Source organism: Triplophysa dalaica, chromosome 21, assembly GCF_015846415.1.
Source record: "Triplophysa dalaica isolate WHDGS20190420 chromosome 21, ASM1584641v1, whole genome shotgun sequence".
Classification (NCBI taxonomy): Eukaryota; Metazoa; Chordata; class Actinopteri; order Cypriniformes; family Nemacheilidae; genus Triplophysa; species Triplophysa dalaica.
Genome location: NC_079562.1, coordinates 11,550,469 through 11,572,236, shown reverse-complemented (window position 1 = coordinate 11,572,236; position 21,768 = coordinate 11,550,469). Strand labels below are relative to the sequence as shown.

Genomic DNA, 21,768 nt, shown 5'->3' with positions numbered 1-21,768 from the left:
CAAAAAATAATCCAAACATTTTTCTAAATTAACTTAATACAGAAACTAAACAAAATATAATTTGCCATTAAAAACAAACGGAACAATTTTAATGTGAGGCGGGCCGCTTCCAGCTCCCGCTATTATGTAGTTTTTTTTTAAGTTTATTAATTCTGAATGTGTCGCGTGTCCATATTGCGCCAAAATGCGACACTCCACTCCCTTGGGTCCGCAGCAACACACCCGAATGGATGTCGATTCTCGACATAATAAAAATGCAAACAGACAGACAGACACAGAGATTCCTGCCTTTATTAGAGAGACGAATATGTTCAGCCCCCTCCCTCCGAAGCTTTGAATGTTCGATGTTGATTACTCTCCAAGCTTCGAAGCTCAAAAAATGGTGTTCGGTACAGCCCTAGTTTCCTATTGGAAACACTGCTTCCTAAAAAGAATTTATTCATTGAAGTAACTTGTATATGAAATATTTCTATAGTAAAAATGATAAACATAACAACACAGTATTATCACCTGTAAACAGTTTAAAATAACCTGAAAACATGAAATGCTGGGTAACTTGATGAAAAGCTCTTATAGTAAATACAGTGATAAGCGCCACACACTCTTATGACCTGTTTTTACCGTAATGACAGATTTAAGCGGGCACTCGGATTTGTCCGTGCTACAAACTGCAATTGCTAGATTTGTTTCAAACATGTCCAGTTAAGATGTGAAGCATAATCAGAACAATGTTACGCAATCCTGACAGACAATCATAAGAGAAGTTTTGTTGCTAGGTTGTATTTACTTTATGTAGGTCTGTTATTTGGTGTGAGAATAATTTGGGCAGATTGAGAGCTCATGCGTCTCATTGGACTCTCTGCTTTAAACCCAGTACTTATGTGATCATCTGAAACAGAAATAATGATAGTTTGAGGTTGAAAAGACTGTTTGTGACATCGTTTCATACCTAATGATGGTAAGGCTTTCTATTGATGAAATGCTTTTTCATCGGTTGCAGTACCAACACAAATTGAAGCGTTATGATTTAAGTCGGAAGTGTAAGTTAACAAACACGTGAATTCAAATTCAAATGACACAAAAGTGTGTGCGGCCACAGATGCATATATGTCAGGTAAAAATAAAGCCTTTAAATTATAATACTCTTTCAAAAATTGTCTCTTTGTCATAGCCCATATATTAGGCCTAAACATCAAACATTGCATTACATGACTTAATTATGTGCATTTGTCTAAACACAGGGCATACCTTAGAAACGGTATCACAGAAAATTACGTTTGTCTTTCTAAAATCAATTTAAATTGTATTAAAATATATAAAAAAATTATATATATGTATATACATATATATGTGTATGTTTCACATTATTTTAGGGAAAAGAAAGCATCACTACAACTTCTGAAAGATTGCTGAAAAATACTGCCATATCTTTGAGGTGCTTCTTTGTTTTGGCACTAGCGCATGTCTCGGTATGGCTCATCTTTGCTCGCTATGAAAGCTTTGCGACGCGGATTGTTGATTTGATTGATTTGCGTCAGAGTACATGCAAGCTAGCATTTGCACGCAAGTATATCCCAACTAACATCCGCTTGCCAGATAGATACTACTATCTCCATCGACCTAAAACTTTGACCGTTTATAACTTTTCGAAGAAATAAATAGATAATTTATTGCAGACCTTTGCGATATGCATATTGCGATACTTCGATATATTGCACAGCCCTAATTGATGTGAGTGGGTACCACATTCTACTACCAAATTAACTCCTGGAAAAAATGCAGATAGTGACAACCGCATTTACCCAAACTCCTCGCAGTTTGTACGGAACCAAACTCAACAAGCACTTAAACGTAACTGAACATGACAACACTGCAAATGAAGGTGCCCTGTGAAGCAGCCTTCCAGGTATAATCAAAACACAGCACGTCTATCACAGTACGTTAGTATAAACCGAAAAATAGCAGCAACCAAATGGGTTATATTCTGGTTCACTTTGATACGGAAGAATGTCTCTGTGGTTACACGTGTGTTACTTATCACAAATGTGGGAGTCGGTGGTATTTTACAAAACCAGTGTTTCCCCTAGGTTTACAGCTAAGGGGTATATTTATTTTATAATCTGATAGCCACAGTATGTATGAAACATAAAAAAGGCCTGGTAACTGAGAAAATGTGTTGTAGGCTCTGGTGCTAAAGCGAAGCTTCAGTGGTCTATTTTAATATTTAAAAAACTACCAACAACCAAATGTAACAACTGAAATGAATTTATCATGAGCAGAAGTAGTTACAATGTTACTTACAAGTAGGGGTGACCCCGAATTGTCAAAGATTCGATGCTTCGATAGGAGGACCCTGATTCGCCTACCAACCTCACAGTCGAATCTTCGCAGAGGTGTAATGCAATGGGGATCATGCCATTTTGGTTATATGGGCAGTGGCGTAGCAGACGGGCACGCACTGCTTTGCTTAAAATATTTTTTATGATGTAAAGAAATAGGAAATTTTTAGGTTTGGGTACCAAAAATCAGTATGAAGTTTCAAACAGAACAAAAGCTCTATATTTTATTAAATCGATTAAATAAAAATGAAAAACAGATAGCAAAAGGAAACACTACAAAAAGGGGAAATTAAGCTAAATTACCGTCACCATTTTTCCATCCAATTTTTTTTATATTACTCATCAAAAACACTAGCTTGTCCACATTGTTGGGAAGAAGTGAGCTTCTTGACTTATTCACAATTCAGCCGGACTTCGAAAAGTTGTGCTCTGATGGTATCGATGTGGAGGGGATACAGTTCAGGCGCTTTGATTTATCTTTTTAGTGCGCACTCACCCTCCTCTGTAGACTGTAGTACTAATGCTGTCATGATCCCTATATTGCACAGCTTCCGTAGATAAACTTTCTGCCAGATCGGACACTGGAGTATGCGAGATTTCCTGTAAATACCGATCTCTTTTGTGAATTTCTTGTGCGAGTTGTATCTTCAGTTATTTTGTGGTCAGGCCGTCATCATCGCGCAGCACCAAATGGAGTCTCTTCATATTTATTACCATTGGCACTGTTCGCGTTGATCTTGCGTTGTTTTCTTTTGATGTCATACACTGACCAAGCTGTGCAGCACCGTGAAGTTTAAAGGCACATACTGAGTGCGTGTCGTCAGGAGTTTTTTTTGCTACTAACCGACCAATGAACTTACAACTTATTCGACCAAGCCTCCATCACACGTTTAGTCGACTATTTAGGGACAGCCCTAATTTAAATAAACGTAGTTCATTACTTATACTAAACTTTGCGCTGCATGACATGTTAACTCCTCAATGGCTGTGAAAGAGTTATCTCGTCATTTAAAAAAAAAACGATTCCCCACCAAAGACGAGTTATTACGTCAATCAGTGTTTGTACTGTTGTACAGCAGGTGGCACTATTACACACCTTTGGAAGAAAGTACAGAATCCCAGAACCTAGAACGTATATGTTTTAGCAGTTTTTAATGATTGTTCTGAGTGGAATCTGGGTGGAATCTTTGTCAAAAAACTGTTAAATATCTCAGCTGTTTAGTCAAAGTGATGCATTTTTGAAGAAACCTACCCACATCTACGGAGTGATAAAAAACGAACAAATGAAGATAGAAGAATATGGTTTCTTTTGTTTAAAAGCTGAGACTCTGTTCTTTCATTTGACATATTGTTTGTCCATTTATTCTTTACAAAAAATTTACTGTGATCCATTAAAGTTCGGTGAAAATGTTAAAAAACGCGGCGTAGGCTGGCAACTTTTTTTTAAAGGCTGGGGGGAATGAAATAAAAATAAAAAAGTAATAGAACCAAAATCACTGCATATGGTGCAGGCTTTTTGAATTTGTCATTCTCTGCACTGAAAGCAAGCATGCGCATCAGGAGGACGGAGAAAGAGTGTGCAGGAAAAAAAAAGAAAAACGGACTTTTTGACTTAAAATGGTAAGATGCTTTATTGCATTCCGCCTTTACATGCGGTAACTTTTTTGCGGTAAGTTCATTGGTAATGAGCGTCCTGTATTCTCGTTTGAAAAAAATAGTAGTTTTAAAAATAGTTTTGAGGTGAGATCTGGTCTAGTATTGTATGGCAGTGTTGGCACAACATTGTTACGTGATGTTTAAGGAAAATGTCCATTAATTTTACTATTTGTGGCTTTAATTATGTTACCCCTGCATTTCAGACATTATACCTACACACATTTATTTTGCATATTTCTACTTGGATCTGTCTTATTTCGTTGTACTTTTTATTACAAAAGTAGACTCTGTTCTAAACAAATCTTGTAAATTAATGTTTGATTGTTTTGTGGTGCATAAATGTTGAGCTGCACCCTTGTAACCACCTGGTGTCGTCCCCACATGCACACACACATGCGATTTGACTATCAGTCGACTGTAGGCAAGATGTGACAATTCTGATTCGACTATGTAAATTCCTAGTCAAGGAAACCCCTACTAACGTATACTATATTAGAACTTATTCTAAATAATCTTTTCAATGTTTCATTATGAAATTCTCTTAACATGCTGATTTTTAATGCTGTTAATATTTAGGGATGTCCAGATCAAACTTTTTGTGCCCCCGATCAGAGTCATTTTATTTTGAGTATGTGCCGATCCGAGTCCCGATTTATTTACCTGCTCTTGGTGTCTGCAGGTCTCCATTGAACAGTCTGTTATTAAACCTGTGAAATGTCAAGGACCCAAATGCAACTTCTGATACGACACTAAAATATGTTTGCAACTGAACATATTCCTATTTAAACTTCAATATTAATGCACGTATTAAAAAACTCACTGAACCTTTGGAAAAATTTGACTACTTAAAAAAACTATATAAAGCTATACCACAGACATCCTTAAGCCGAATGGGAACATTTGCAGCATTTTTTAAATAATTCCTGCAAAAGCATTCTTGTCTTTGAACCTTCCCTTACTCAGTTCCTCAAACAAACAACGTGTGCCCTTTATACTAGGAAGAGGACTCCGAACTGCTTCAAATTTACAAGCTGAACTTGACCTTCAGGTCACACACACAACAAAAGTATGCAACCGCCTCCGGGTGGAGGAGGGGTGCAGCGGAGGTTTCATCTGTCTGACACAGAGCAGGAAAAGACATGAGCAGTTAATGCAGTCAGGAGTCAGGAGTAAGACTAGCTTTAGTCCACCCCTCCCCCAATCACTACCACCAAGTCTCACACAAAACGCACAGTTTATGCTAGATATTTGCTCATGTATAGATGTCTAGAAAAATCAGTGCATAAAATTCCTTGACTATATTTTATGACTGTCAATGATATTTCATAATACTTGTAATAATGATAATGATTGTTATATGGGTATGATTTGGGGGAAAACCTGTTTGGCGTCATTTGACTTTTACACACACAAATAAGTACAGTTTCAAACAACAATAGCATTATCGTTAGGGTTGGGCCCTGCGACAATATAAAGTGAGGCATGAGCTGCGCAGAGACACTTCTTTTTATACAGCTTAAGCTGGGCAGTTATAAATTCAGCCATTTGTCGTCCGTACAGCACGATCTTCATTGTTATAAAGAGAGGCTTAATTGTATTGTTATTCTGATGTTATATTCAATAAAAAATGTATAAAGTGTGAGGCACATCTTTATACAATGCGGGCTGCGTAGACAGTTCAATTAATCGAAATCGAATCACGATGTGAGACATTGCGATTTGCTAATCGCAAGAAGCTGCGATCTGGATGCGATGTAAAAAAAAAGTAACGTGTCTGTTCCAAGTGGCATTCTTGCAAAGCAACTGAGTGAGCTCATCTCTGTTATGCCCAATTAGCACTGCCCTTGCGAACTTCGTAAACGGTAGTCATAAAAAAACTGAAAGCGGGAGAGAGAGTGGGATTACCCGCGCATCTCTTCCCTACGTTGCACGTCTCCCACATTTCACGGAGGAACCGTTTAAACTTGACACTCGGACACGCAGGCAGTCATACTCGCCCGTCTCTGGTATGACTCGCCCGTCTCGCCGACAGTAATTCCTATTTCCATAACACCCAAAACTTTGTAAAGGTTTTAATGGAAACAATTAGAATTTCTAAAATGTTTTTTTTCAGCAGGGTAACTATACCCATACTGTGCGGCACACTATTGACAATACGGAGTTGAAGCTGGAATTCGAAACATTAAATCTCAAATCAAACTGCAATCGCACAGCCTTAGCGTAGACACATACGACATGGGCTTCGCAGACACGCGCCTTCAATATACAACGCTGGCTGCATAGACAAGCCATTTTGATCTGTACAGTGCGAGCTTATATGCCTACTTAGCCTTGTTCATATTTGTATAAAATGTGATTTGCAGCCTGCGACACAGAGCAGCGAGAGTCACGTGACGAAAGTGAAACATTTGTTGGAATCACGATGCTGCCTCAACAACGTTATGTTTGTCAGCCATTGGCGATGGCATCGTCCATCGCCCAACCCTAATTATCATACATATTGAAATCACTAGATTTGTGTCATAACCATAAAATATCATTAATGAAAGCCAAAATCTTGATTTAAATGTTACAACAATTAATAGTTACCTTATGCATACTCAATATCTTCCGACAGTCTGCAGTGACTAAACTTTGATGATTTATATGATACCACTGAAAGCTTGTTTCTACTTGCAGGACAACTGCACGGTTGCTATGACTAAGTTTAAAGTAGGACACAGAAAAATGATGTTATTTATTCATTACAATCTGAGCTGTTCAAATCATATCTAGTTATGAGTAAACGTGGTGAATACCTTGTGTAACCAGTTGGCAAAGAAAAAGAGGAAGCCACTTTTCAGAAATGTTACTTCCACTTACAGTAACAAATGTGTACAGAAGTGAACACCCAGCGGTCAGACAAGATAAAACTATTTAGCCTGTCTTTTAATCATTTTGTACCCCAGTAAAACCACTTGAGAAATCTAAGAAGGTGGAAATTTGACTGCATCATATTTGTGTTAGTTAAGATTTAGAACACCAATTTTACAACAAAATACTAGAAAATTTAGTTTAAAAATATGCAGTCTTAGTTACCAAAGAATGTTTACAATATAACGTAACAACTTAATATGCCTTGATCACATGACGGCTCTTTTTTATTTTTACTCAAATGGAAAGGCCTGTAGCGACGCGTCGATGATGACGTCATCGACGTCATATTTAGCAGCAGCTCGCCACACACAGGTGGAAGACCAAAACATGGGTATGGAAATACTTCAAATTTAGTCCCAAACGTAAAGGTGTCGTTTTTTAGCGAGGGCAGGTTTTTGGAAACACTTCGGATTTTATCAACTCTATGGTAAGAAGGAGCTTTACAAGACATATGCAATATCAAAGGTTTGTAAAGTGAAGATGAAGTATTTTGAGAAGTCTAAACATATAGACTCACATCGAACGCCATCATTTGCAGCAAAATTAATCAAATCTAAACATATATCACATCGAATTTTAAGGAAGAATCGTTATTAACAATTAACAATCGTAAATCGATTTTTAATCAAATCGTGACCCAAGAATCGCTGAATATGAATCAAATTAGTGAGGTAACAAAAGATTGCCACCCCTAATATTTCTCATTCATTATAACTGTCTCAAGCAAAAACAGTGCCGCTTCAAAGATAAGTGAACCAATGGCGTTTCATTGTGAGCGATTCATTGGTTGAATGTACTGAATGACTCTTTCTTCACTGAACGAATGAGTAAATTGAGTCAAAATGAGACTGAATGTAAAAAAAGATGCAATTTTCGTTTACTAAAACTAAAATGATGGGGACGACAAAAATATGACTAGAATTACATAGCACTTTAGTCAAAAGACAGAGACTAAATCAAAATTTGTTCTGTAAATTGACACAGATCTTAAATCTAATTTCATGTTAAATTTCACATTTTACAGTGAAATACCTGCAGCATAGAATTTATAAAATGATTTGCGCAACAAATAGATTAAATATTTATTTCCCTTCGCAATGGGAGCGCGCACCTCGCGGCTTTACGTTATATTAAATATACTCTAAAACAAACATTTCCAAAAAAACTATTGTGTTCCCCTCATATCTGCTCTATATAAGCATATATGATGTGTTTTTAGTTTGAACTGTTTCTATATTTGCTATGAGGAGAAATGAGGGTCAGTAAGAAGGATTGACAGCGTGATGCTTATTTAATGCTTTGTTTTACGATTAAAAAATATGATTTCAGAAAATCATGAAGCCATTGTAACTATATAAAATGGTTTTAAATGGTACAAATGTTACTATTCTGCTATTCTGAAATAAAGCTCATCTCATTTTGTTTTCAACTATTAAACTATTAATTTCTGGGTGGATGTTCCGAACTCTTAAAGTTGGGAGCACCAGTGCTTCCAAGGAAAAAAGTTAATTTCTAGCCCTGTTCTCGATTTATTTGCTTAAATATTTTGTATGCAAGTTACCTTCACATGCTATTCAGTTGTTAAGAAGTCTTAACTTTGCAGTTATTATAGGGGATACTGTCACCATGACTGTAAAAAATGGCATTTTAAGTCAATCAAAAGCACAATTTTACTATTAACACCGATATATACATTTTTGGTCATACCGTCCAGTCCTAATCGAGATATGTACCGAATCGTGACTGAGTGTATATTTGCAACCCCGGCAGCTAGCAGTTTCTGGGAATCATCCACAGAGAAAAGCTGACCGTGATGAAGTCAATCACATAAGGGACATCAGGAGTGTGCTGCCTCTCCCCACACACAGTTTTACAACTTGATCCATGATAACCCAGATGGATTTGGTGTTGAAGAGCACTTCATCAGTTGCTGAATTCTGCATAGCCAGAACGTCTCGTCTAGCAAACACAGCAACACTGACTTAACCAATGATGTGAGATTGGATTGTGTCTAAATAGTTTTTGCAATTCAATTTGGTGCCACTTGGTGTAAAAAAGCACACAGTTCACAACTAAAGCTCATTTTTCTGCAATGTTAGTTCGCAATGGAAAATTCAAAAAGTAAGTCACATACTACAAGCCATACATATAGCTTTCATAAAAGTACTTTGTATTACGGCTTGTTTCCACAGAATGGTAAGTACGGTTCAGTGAAGTATACAATGGTATGAAATTATAAGAACAATACTAAATATACATGAGAGGTCTCTGAAAATAAACAACTAATTTGTTTCCTTTTTTGGAAAAATGAACATTTATTGCTGATATTGCCTACATCCATATCTGTGAAAAAAAATAAAACCCATTTAGTACATTCCATTCCCATATTCCATTCCAAATGCAATATAAGCATAAATAAAAATAGAAAGAATCATTTCAAAGGTAAACAACTAACTTCAGTTTATGCATAATGCATATAGTTCACCTAAATTAGTTTTCATTTTTCAAAGTTCTGGGGCCGGATTCAGAAAAATGTTCTTAAGACAACTTTTGTATGATAAAATATATGAGGTTCGTAAGAATTTCGTAAGTGCAATTCACAAACATTTCTAAAAACATTTTCAAATATTTTCAAAAAAAAACGGCAGTTAAGAAACATTTTCTTAAGAATGTTTTGTGAATCCGGCCACTGTTTTTTTTTGTTATTAAATAGTAATATATTTTTCCACATGAAAATACTGTAGTTAACCAGACTTTTATTTTGGCAGGTTGTCAGAAGACGCTTAGTTTCCACTCACACAGTAAATCGTTTGGGAAATTTACTCTCAGAGCAACTCTGGAGAAGAAGTGTGTGTGTTCATGTCCTCATACAGCGCAGACAAATTAATGAGCATTACGCGAGTATCACGTTAAAATGTGCAGTTCATTCACACAGACAGGTAGAACAGCTAGATGGCATGTTTAAATAACAGGATTCGACATCCACAATGTTCGCATCTAGTTAACGTTATTTGGACTCAATGCAGCCGGAAAATGAGTTCACTCGAAAAATAGACTAAAACGAAAAGTAAAATAGAGGTGCGCCATTGATTAACATCACACAGAAACAAGCACAACAACAAACGCACTTCACATAAACAACCGGCTCTGTTTAATGCACCTGCCAAACTGTATCGCATGTGTGCTACACTGGTAAATACATACATGTCATACTGCTCCGGCTGCATTGAGTCCAAATAACGTTAACTAGATGCGAACATTGTGGGCGCTGAATCCTGTTATTTAAACATGTCAGTATCCGTTTGAACAGTCACAAAGACCGCTTTCAGCCCTTGGAAATAATACGTAGCGTAAACATTATGGGACCCGCGCAAGTCTTAGAGGATGAACTTTGCCGGCTGAAGTAATAAAAGTTTGGTTTAAAGATAAGGCACCCTACGCAAGCCAGCACCTACCGTTACCGGGCAGGCACTGAAATGGAACCCCCAGGGAAAGCGGAAGAGAGGCCGCCCAAGAAACACCTGGCGACTCGACATTGAGGCCGACACCACCAAGATGGGCTACAACTGGAGTCAGTTAGAAAAAATGGCCCAGGACAGGGGACTCTGGAGAGCAGTTGTTGACGGCCCATATCCTGGCAGGGGTGACGGGCATTAGTAGTTAGTAGTAGTTAAAGATAAGGAACGTACCAAGCATCATGTTCTCTTACCATACTAACAAACACACAGCGTTTGTTGCAGTCTCGAGGTTGTCAGAGCAGAAATGAAAACCTCTATATTTTTCTGTAATTTATTCTTCAGCATCTTCTGTGTATATACATTCATAATGTCCAGAGTTTAGCGGGCTGTGCATCAGTAATAATGGTCCGTGGGGAAACGCAGTGCTCCGTGTGTAATGGAATATTAAATGGATTAAACAGAGCTTCGAGTCAAAAAATCTGCCTCAATATTTTTTGTATTCAAATTACTCAAGGAATAATTTCAGCCCTTGTGCAGAATGTTTATGGGTTAACAAAGAATACTCACTGGCACGTCGAGAGACTTGTGGAGCTGGTGATGTCAGATATTAATTAGCATATGTGTGACGTCATCACGTCGTGTTTGGAGTCGACTAGTTGTTGGCACTAGATATCTGTTTAGCTTCTACTCTCTAATCGTTCACATTATTCTGTTTTTTACAACTGAATTCCCCCAGCAGTCACTAAAATCCTTATTTATAGACACAAAATCACAATACAGACTGGCTATATGCTGTTTCTCTTTATCGTCAATGTGTTGCTGTATTAGGAGCGCTACTTTGGGTCCATTTACACCTGGTCATTTCGAGCTTTTATGCCCCTTTAATCATGTTCATATTAGTTTACAATGCCGTTTTCAGCACAGAGCAGCGAAAGTCACGTGATGAAAGTGAAACATTTGTTGGAATCACGAATACATTGTCTATCAACGCTAAGGTCAAAATAAATAAAAAACGCAAAGAAAAAATGAAGGCTTTGTTTTAACTACATCGTTGTCATGTTTAATGCACCCTTAGTAACAGCAGACTGGGGGAGGGGATCTCTGAATAATGAGTTTATATTATCAGTACATTGCATCTCATTTAACAGCCCACATTTCTATTTCAACAAGACATCATCTTTGATTCAAAGTACACTGAATAATGCAGCTACATAGCTACAAACATAGTCTTCACACATGTTTAAGTACAAATGTTAATGAAATAAACAAAAAGATCCCAAATATCTTGTTCTAGTTTGTGTTTGTTTACCAGTTGCCCTACTTATTTGATGTGATCACTGTGTGCGGCCAACCACAGGAAAAAGGCAACAGTTCAAACATGATCACTGTCACAGTCTTACAAACAAAAAGCCCAAAACACAAAGACGTTCCTTTACGTCAAATTAAAAATCAACTTTCCGAGATACAATTTTCCATTTATAATGAATGACTGTATTAATACTGCATCGAGCACAGGTCCATTGCATAACAAGACAAGCAACAGCATTCCTCGATGACCTTGCAAAAAATAAGGCAGGCCTTGTTCAAGAAAGCCCAGGCCGGCATTTTCAAGAACACACTACCATCTGCCCATCTCATGTCTAGCACAAAACCTTGGGGCTCTACGGAAACAGGGTCAATGCGGCTGCACTGCAACCAAGCACACAAATGTCACGTTTCAACACGTCGGCTGGACCGCTGCGATACTGCCCGACGAGGGAGAGCGGATGGGAAAAACAGAAAGCGCAATAGATCAGATATGCATCTCCCATCCCCCACGTCTTGCTCCAATCCAATCCACTCTCAAGCACAAGTTACATAACTGTGCCACTCTTCCACTTAAAGAAAGACGAAGATTTCAAACAAAGGCAACGGAGACTATGAATAGTACACGATTCACTTACACAATCTTAAACAATTCGATTCACCATCTAAAGAAAATTACAAATTAAGATTATGTCATCATTTTCTTTACAGTTGTTATAGGGATCTTTGACCATTTTTAAAAAGAAACCTCGCTTAAACTAACCTACCACAAACAAATAAACAACTTTTTAGGTTTGTGGTAGTAAAGTAGGTTACATGTGGACTCCTACAATGGGAGTTTCCCAACACACATGGCCTTCAGATTACACACACACACACTCACTCTACTACTGCCCATCCCCCATAGCACGCTAAACACTTGTAAATACTGGGATACAAATATCAATATTACTTCTCATTCTCTGTCCAGTCAGTCATACAGTTCAGCATTGATTTTACACCGCATGACTGTATAATAAACAAAACTATGAATTCATATTACATGAGTTTTAATGGTTATAGTAGTGGCATGCATTTCACTTGATAATTATGTGACAATGACAATCTATGTAGTAAATGCAATTAAAATGATATGCTTAAATTATTATTCAAGGCAAGGGACTGTTTTTCAACAAAAACTCTCTTTAACACTGTGCGAGTTGATCTCCCCTCCCCCACTCTTATTCTAGAGTTAGTGCATTGCCCATGACACTGTCATGTGCTTCTCCTGTTATACATGTACAGTCTTTTAATAAACACAACCTATAATTCACATTTGATTTTATTCATTAAAAAGCATTAAGTTTATCAAACAAATAAGTGCATGTGCAGTATATGGAAGTATCACTTCCATAAAAAAGTTGAAATTGCGTTTAAGTATCAAATCTAGATTCAGGCTGACTGACAACTTAACAGCTCTGGTGTCACACTAACATTGAATCATAATAAAATACACCAATAATTTAAAACACCAGAAACAATGTAAACGTATCATTTAATTGCTGTTAATATTATAAATAAATGTCTAATGAAATTATAGTTTGTGTACACAAAACTACCAAACGCTGAAATGTTGCTGCGTTTACGCACACGCATTTACGCACACACATACACACGCCCGCCGCGCGCGCACTCTCTCTCTCACACACACACACACACACACTACTGCCCATCCCCCACCCAGCCATATCCTCTCAAATAAATGCCCTTGCCGAATTATTAATCGCTATACATTATTATAAAAACACCGAGTGCTACATAAACACTCCACTGATGGTACATTGTCGATAAAACAATAAAAAATGAACAAAAACACTCACTTTAAACCCGGATGAGCGCGAGGGGTGCCTTTCACTGCTTGTGTGGAATTTCCTCCTCCACGGTTATTTTGTGAAATAGCGCCCAAACAAAGCGTTATAAAGCTGCTTTGAGGCGACAGGTCGTCAGATAAATTCCCAAACAAGCGTCCGGTCCCGTTCGCATCGGCGCAGAGCGGAATAAAAACGTTTAAAAGCTAGATTTAAGAGCGATTGAGGTACATTGTGAGGCTGTTTGCTAGTGGAGAAAGAGCCAAACGGTTCAGGACCAGCCAACGGCTTCAGACACTCAAACACTGGAGAGGTGACTTTCCAGGCGTAAATGGGGGAGGCCTGGGCGGTTGTCTCTGCAGCTTTGTTGAAACTGAAGGAGGAACGCAGACATCGCAATAACATGCATGTTTGTTCCGTCGTAATCGGGATTTTATCCAGCGCCGAGGCATAGGTGTATTATTTAAGAGAGTATTATCGCTTCGATAATGTACGTGGATGGCTGAAACCGTGGGAGGAGTATTACATAAATTGAGAAGGTTTTATACAAGATACAACCGGATGCGGATAAAATTGTGATAAATCAGAATGGATCATTTTAAGTTTAATTAAAAGTGTGTTATTTAGTAACACCTGTAGTTACAGTGTTTATTTAAAGATATGTAAACAAACACAAAATAATAACGTGTTGTATGACTTTAAACACTGTATGTTATGGATTCTTTATGTTTTTGCTTCTTAAGATAAAATTTAAGTCTAAATACCTTAAATGCTGTTTGATAGACAGTGTGGGGGAGGGGCACATCTTTTGAATCAATGGCAAATGTCACGATTATATAATTATTTTTTTAACCACTTGGCCAGAAGTAATATGTGTTTTGCTGCAATAGCATTAATGTTGTTCTTTGCCCTTAATAACACTTAGTGCTTACTGTGCCTCTGTGTCCTAGAAAATCATTGTGTTCAGAATGGAGCATTAGTGTCCGTTTGGCTGTAATCTTATCAAACCTCGAAGTGTGTAAGAACCTTGAACAGAGGGACCCACCTTTCCTCCAATTTCCTGACATTTGTTTATGGGGTTGTGTGTGAGATGAAACGCTTTTACTGGATGGGGAAATGCTTTTCAAACTAATACATTTCCTGGAAAAAAAGCTGGTCTCAATTTGAGATCAATAACATTTAAATGCCAACTACATTTTTTCTTTTAAATAGTCCTTTATTTATTATTACAATTTATTGTAATTTCTATGAAATTACCTTCTATTTGACAACACAATTGAATGTCTTTGTATGTTAAACAAAAACCATCCTGCTCACCAGTACACCATATGTCCAGTACACTACAAACTCAACATGCAAAACATCCACATACATATCAAGTGTCCGCCATAATGAAAATGAATTAGCAGATCATGGATCCAGCTGTGAACCTGCAAAGAACAAGATGGATACTGGGACTCACTCCCATGACTAAGATCTTAATGGCTGCTCTAGTTCACAAAGCTGGATCCGAAGCCTTGAAAACAAGAGCACGGCAGCCATCTGGTCTTCCCTCACTGGGGACACTGATAAATTTCACAACATTCAAGGGGGAAAGAAAGACAGGGAGGCCGGATCAAGCTCGATTGTTCAGAGCGTGGCACAAAAGACACTCGTTGGTAAGCTGTTGGGAACAAAGCAGGGAGAGGACGGGTGTCAGAGTGTAATGCAGAGCTCTGCTTACGGTTGTATAGGCTGTTAATGTATACAATGTGGGCGGCAAGAAAGATTAGTGAATCTTAAACAAATCTGCGTGTAGGTGTGCTACTCAGGGGTATCTATAAATAAAATGCGTGTGTTGGATCTAAAAAGCTGTTTGGATGAATAGTGTTTGTGCGTTTGGCTGAATAATAGGCAATGAAAGCAGATACAAAAAAAACGCAACACATGTTGTAACTGTTACTTGCACAGACCGCTCAAATTAAAGGTGTAAATAATAAATCAAAAGTCATAAAAGATCAATATAATTGAAGCAACCGATTAGTTAGCTGTACAATGAATCATTAACTATGAATCACTTTTACAACAATCGCCTTTTTTATTTTCGTAGGAACAATAAAATCAATTACTTCATTGTATTGACATTTCATAAATAAAAGTTGCGAAAGTAACTTTTGCCTCTTTATCGTCACCTATGTTAGAAACATAAAATTGCAGGTCACTTTATGTACTGCTTAATGTTCTACCCGGAAGCTGAATGATAAATAAAGCTCACTGTTGTGAATTGTGGTTACACTTTTCTACAATTATCTTTTATGTACTTGCACAATTATTTATACAAGCACTTTCACAAAAAATGTACACAAAGTTGAAATCAAATAGAAGTTATTTTTGGGAACTATGGTTTATTATCACTGAGAGAAAACACTAACCGAGATAAGGATAAATAATATTTTAAGACTTTATTACTCAATTACAGACTAATGGCCATTCGGTTGGCTTAAGAACACATACCTCTTAATGAAGCTAATGCTCACAAAAAATACAAATAAAGTGTTTATATACATTATATACATTATGATATATCCCTTAAACGTAAATACAAATTAACCAAATTTGTCTTAAATTCCTTTAAAAACACTACAAAAAAATCCAATCGTTATTATAATTAGTTAACACATATATTTATATTATAATACATGTTTACACATATTCAATAGTTACTTTACACACATTATAAAAATTCATTACTGAAAGTCTGTTATAATCATGCATCATCATATCACGACATTAGTTGGTGCATTCCTTTCAAACCCTCAAAAATGGCTGTTACACAAAACACCATCGGGGGGAAATCCACTCAAACACTCACATGCACCATTTCAAAGATGTATTGCATTAATGTAACAGTAAGAAATGCACCCCTATCGGTCATAAGTTACTCAGAATGGCTGGCATGTGTAATAGCTGTGTGTGTGTGTGCAGCGTGAAGTGGGGGCTGGGCAGAAATGTAAAATTGTCTCCACCCCTTCCCTCCTGTTATTTATACTGTCTAAGGCAGGCCTGCGGTTTTGGCAGACACCGAATGGTATTTCCTGTTGAAAAACCTTGCGTAATTTTTCATTTCTCAAACTTTCAACAAATGTTTTCTTTCTGATCTTCCTTAGAACTAAAACAATACATCCTCTAGATTTTTGGTTTTGTAGATTTATATCAATAAAGGGATATACTGTAGCTATTCCCTGTTGACCGTAATGGCAGCTGCTTCTTGCCTTTCTAATTGAGTTTACATCAGAAAAATGGGGCGTTGTAAACTACAGAAAAGCAGCGCAGCTACAGTTAGAGATTATGTCTGGGGCTGTGAGACTCTGCAGAATCCCACCCATCCCCCACACCAGCTTGTCAACTCATTTTTGCCTGGCTGGGCATTGCCTGCAATAGATTCCACCCCACCCCCTCTCCTTTGCTCAGTCATTCAGACTTGGAAAGTCAATAACAAGCTGACATCATCATTGGTTTGTATATTACTCTGGTGCTCTCAGACCAGCTATCTACTAAAAGCAGATCAACTGTGTTTACGGAACAGGTACAGATTAAAAATGAGACGACGGGGGAAAGGATGCTTTTGTTTTAGCGGGCCATGTGTGGAGCAGTATTTGGCAGTAGTTCCTGACCTTCACATTTTACATGTGGTATCATTTTGACTAGTCCAATAATCCTGTGGTGGGTGTATTGCCTCAGGGTGCCAGATCAGTCACATTATAGCAACCAAAATTTGCAGATAAAAAAGTCACTCCCAGTTCTCAAACCCCATGTGACAGTAAAATTGGTGGCTTAGATGTTTGTTAAAACATGGGAAATTGTTAGCTCGACCTTGACGTTTCACAAGCTAAGAAAGTTTTTAGTGGAATATCATTTTCTAATTCAATGGGACAGTTTAAATAAAGGATTTGTACACATAAAGGTTCATTCACGCTATACTAACAAACACTGACTTTATACTAATGAATAAACAAGTATTTGTTTGCATTTGTTGGAACGGTGTGAATTACCCTTTAAAGGTACAATATGTGAATTTTTGGTTCGTCAATTGCGATCGTACGTTTATAATAATCATATAATTTAACTGTTTGGAATAATTTTTGCAGCCAATCAGTGTGACGTCGTTTGATTTCACCCAACATAGAGATAAGCACGGAAAATAACATGCAAGTTTATGTTTCAAATAGAGGTGTAAAAAGAGGAATGTAGAGGAAAAAAGTTACAGATTGCAGCTTTAATAAGCATTGTGTCTGTGAAATCGTCTAGAACTGGCGTTATCATGGCCACAGTCATTTCATACCAGACCACGATTATCACTGACCTACTTCTGTGATCATGACCAGAAATGAACTGGGAAGCGTATTTATGTTAAGATGCCAATAACGGCTACTGTGTCCAGAATAAAACTGTCAAAATGACAAATTTCTTTATGAACTTTTCGCCCTAGTACCACAGTCAGAGTGAGGAGGGGTGTGTAAGTATATATTTGCCAACCTGATCTCATCAATCTGTATATAAATAACACGACTGTATGTTTTCCGAGGAAGTATAATGCATACAGCAAAGTCCAATTTTACGATACGCATATCTATCCCACTAACTTTGGTAGAGAGCAATGTGTCCAGTCAAAATTATACTATATATTGTTGTGTAATTTTGCCATCATGACGTGTAGGGAGTTATTGTTAATTAATTCAGTTGTTTTGTGTATGTTTATTATTTTGTTTCCACAATTTAGAAGCATTTAAGCACTTAACCCAACCCCATCCCCCAAAATAGTTTGTATTTTAAACAATTTCAAACACAACACATAACAGGCAGGTACAGCTACAGATGCTTTTTATTCAAAAAGGGCAATTATTCCAAGCGTTTCTAGGCCAAAGAACAGAACCAAAAGCGACCCCCTTCTCTGTCCGCCATAAAACTCAGATCCAGCTGCGCAGTGCACATAGATTAAGAACATTGCCACCCGGTGCCGGCATGGAAAAAAAACATTACATCAGCTTTGATTGTTAAATGCCAGGATAGGTTTAGGGTAGGGGTGGGATTAGGTCAGTAGCGAACCGTGACGGTTGAGCCTTGGCCCTCTGTGCACGCGCAACACCCCCCAACACACATACTTACAACATTACAGTAAGGTATTTTACCTTACTGTGCTTTCCTATAGAAGTGAAAATACATCATTATACCATCGCAATTACCACATGATACATTTACAATGCTGCTCCAGACTTGAACACAAACGTACAAAAGGCAGAATACTAACGTACACAATGCCGGTTTAAAAGCGACACCTCATTAGAGCGTTCTCAGCAAATAAAACCAGTAACAGAGATTCACCACCGATTCAACTATTATTATAATAAACCTTAATATCTATGGGGTCATATGACACGACTAAAACGGAAATTATAGTTTGTTTTAGATGTAACGCAATGTGTATACATGATTGAAGGTTTAAAAACGCTGTATTTTCCATATACCGTGGATGTTTGTATCTCCTCTTCGCTCAGCCTCTCTGAAACGCGTGGAATTTTTACAAGCTCATCATTCTGAAAAGCGAGGTGTGCTGTGATTTGCTAATAAACCAGTGCGTAGTGATTGGTCAAATACTAAAAGAGGGTAATGTTACGCCTCTTATCATTTTCGGAACTTCAAGTTACAAAGCAATTGTACTGACTGGTACGCCAGCAGTGTACACCTGGGTGGTCTTAGTATAATTATACCACGAACTGACGTAGATTTGTGGGGGTGTGGTTGCATGAGGCGTTTCAGGCAGATCTGTGTGAGCATTCGCTTTTAGATAGAATGCATCTTTTGTTTCAACACTTTAATTTTTGGCAATTTTTTCTTATACATGAATGATCAACTTATAACACACATAAGACACAGAAAAACACGTATCCGTGCCATATGACCCCTTTAAAACTGGTAACGTTACAGTGAACTAAACGTAAGGAACTGACAGTAGCAAATTGACTATTTATCTGATCAAATGTCACTGTTCTGCAAATTAACCAGAATGAATAGAGGCATGGCGGCCTTGATAACAAAGTCTTCCTCCTGTTGTTTTGAACAACGTTTTTCAGCTTTTCTCTTTTTTTTCAGAGACTTGAAAATAAAGTCATTGAACCAACTTCATGTACTTCTTCCTTATGGTGAACAACCCCCCAGAGGCGGAAAGTTAGCAAAAAACAAAGCATGGCCATTTAGAGAAATTATCGGTCAGTTTTACTTTCACTCAAAATGAATCTCTCCCATCTATCTATATATCTATCTAAAGTATATTTTATTTTAACATTTCTATACAACACAAATCGAGTAAAAAGAGAAGAAGTCACTGTGAACCTAAATTACAAAGTTATATAATTATTGGATCAAAAAAGAAATGCTTATACTGACAAAATGCATTTTCAAACACACCGATTTGCTCTTTATATGAAGATTCCGTTACCCCTGACAACATAAGTAGGTAACCTGTGCTCTCTTATCTTCTTTGACATCAGCCAATGCCAGCAGATGAAGGAGGTTCTTCTAGAGAACTGTGATTTTTCGGTTCCAGATGCTGTAGCCTGTTCAAAGCCGAGGGCTGACACTGGTCCTGGAATGGGATTTAACACAACTTACCTCTGCCGGCTCTGTGTAGACACATGTGGTCAACAGAATTCCAATCAATTAGGCACACTGGGGCTCAACATTCCAGTCTTTTGGGGTTGTTTTCTCACTCCATCAGCAAGCAGGGGAGTCTTATCCTTTCAACCCTGCCAGGAACGCCAATACATCAAGAGGCCCAGAACAGGGTCTCTGGAACACCTGTTTCAGGCTATATTTAATTCGGTGAAAAGCAGACCTTTTATTTTTTGTTCAGTGAAGCTGAAATTCTGTGAAGCTCGCCACCTCTTTGATCTGGTTGCTAATTGCTCTTCAAAGCTCCCCTCAAAGTCTATGATACTGGGTCAGACATATCTGCACAAGGTCTGACACTGCCCATTGAAAACCATATGGATCCTGTGAAATGAAAAGCGCCATTGCATGCATTCCAAAAAAGAAAGCTCATTGTTTTCCTGTTTTGTATTTCTTTCTGTTTGTCTGTCTGTCTGTTTTTCTTTCAGTCATTGTTTTAATTCCTTTAATTTATTCAGTTCATTATCTCTGTAAATGTAAACAATATGGACAACAAACATGTCCGTTTCTAATTGCTGATTTCCACTCAAATGTAACTCATCAAGAATGAGGAAGTCATTACCCATACACATAGAAAGGCACTTTAGATTAACTCTGCTAAGTAAACAATCAAGAGTTAGAAAACACTCAGCTTGAGGCCTTTTGTTCCACCCTCGTCACTTCACCCACATGTAACCTAAGTGTCTTCGCAATTTGAATTGAAAAAATTGCATATTAATATTATTACTGTTTCTTTGCGGCATCTTCATAATAAGGGACATTATCCCAATATGGATCACAAACAAAGCGACGTACCATCGAAAACTAAACTAAGCGAAACTAAACTTAACATTCAAGCAAAACTTGAACTTTATCAACTATGCAGTTTATATTCAATAATTTCAATGTTTAAAGACATTCAATGTACAATGACAAATCTGGATCATGGAACTAAACCAGTTGAGAACCACAGGTCTAAAACTGTCCCATTACTGTTTATATTTTCCTTTTTGTAATACACATTAATGCAATAAATTTATCATAGGGTCCATGAGCTCTTAGTCTTATTGGAGGTCAACTAACCTAGCCTTATGGAACTGCTCTGTTACAAGCAAATGTGTAATGTACACACTTCCAGTATTATGCAGTTCAAGCACATATTTATGTTAAAGTTGCCCATTTGGCAGGAAGAAGGCTAATTTGCTTGTTAAAACATCGAATCAGCCTTGAGAAGAATTTTGGTGTGGTGAGATGTTTACATGACGTGGACACATATGAAGGGTTCCAAAGGGTTTCCCATTATTCAAAAAGCTCTATGTTGTGACTGTGGGCATTGAGAAAAGGAGGCTATAGTAGAGACTCATGAAACTGATGCAGTGTGATGCACAAATTGTAGAGGGGGAGGGGCAAACGCCTTATTTTTCCTGATCCCATCATCTTTGAAAGGGGGCAGAAGGGTCAGCTCCTCTCCTTGTCTATCACAGAGACGATGGAGAATCACGATTGAAATGTAGCGCTCTGCTCTCAGCGTTCACGTCTGGCTTTGGCCAGAATGAGCTGTGA

General features: G+C 37.6%; 1 protein-coding gene across 3 annotated transcripts in view; it reads right to left on the bottom strand.

Annotated features, from left to right (window-relative positions):
* The window catches only part of tbl1xr1a (TBL1X/Y related 1a), a 52,207-nt gene extending 38,092 nt beyond the window's left edge, over positions 1-14,115 (bottom strand). For all 3 annotated transcript variants that reach the window (XM_056734312.1, XM_056734313.1, XM_056734314.1), the window contains exon 1: positions 13,534-14,115. The gene's annotated coding sequence lies outside the window, so the exon portion shown is untranslated. The remainder of the gene's footprint in view (positions 1-13,533) is intronic.
* Positions 14,116-21,768: the final 7,653 nt, after the last annotated feature.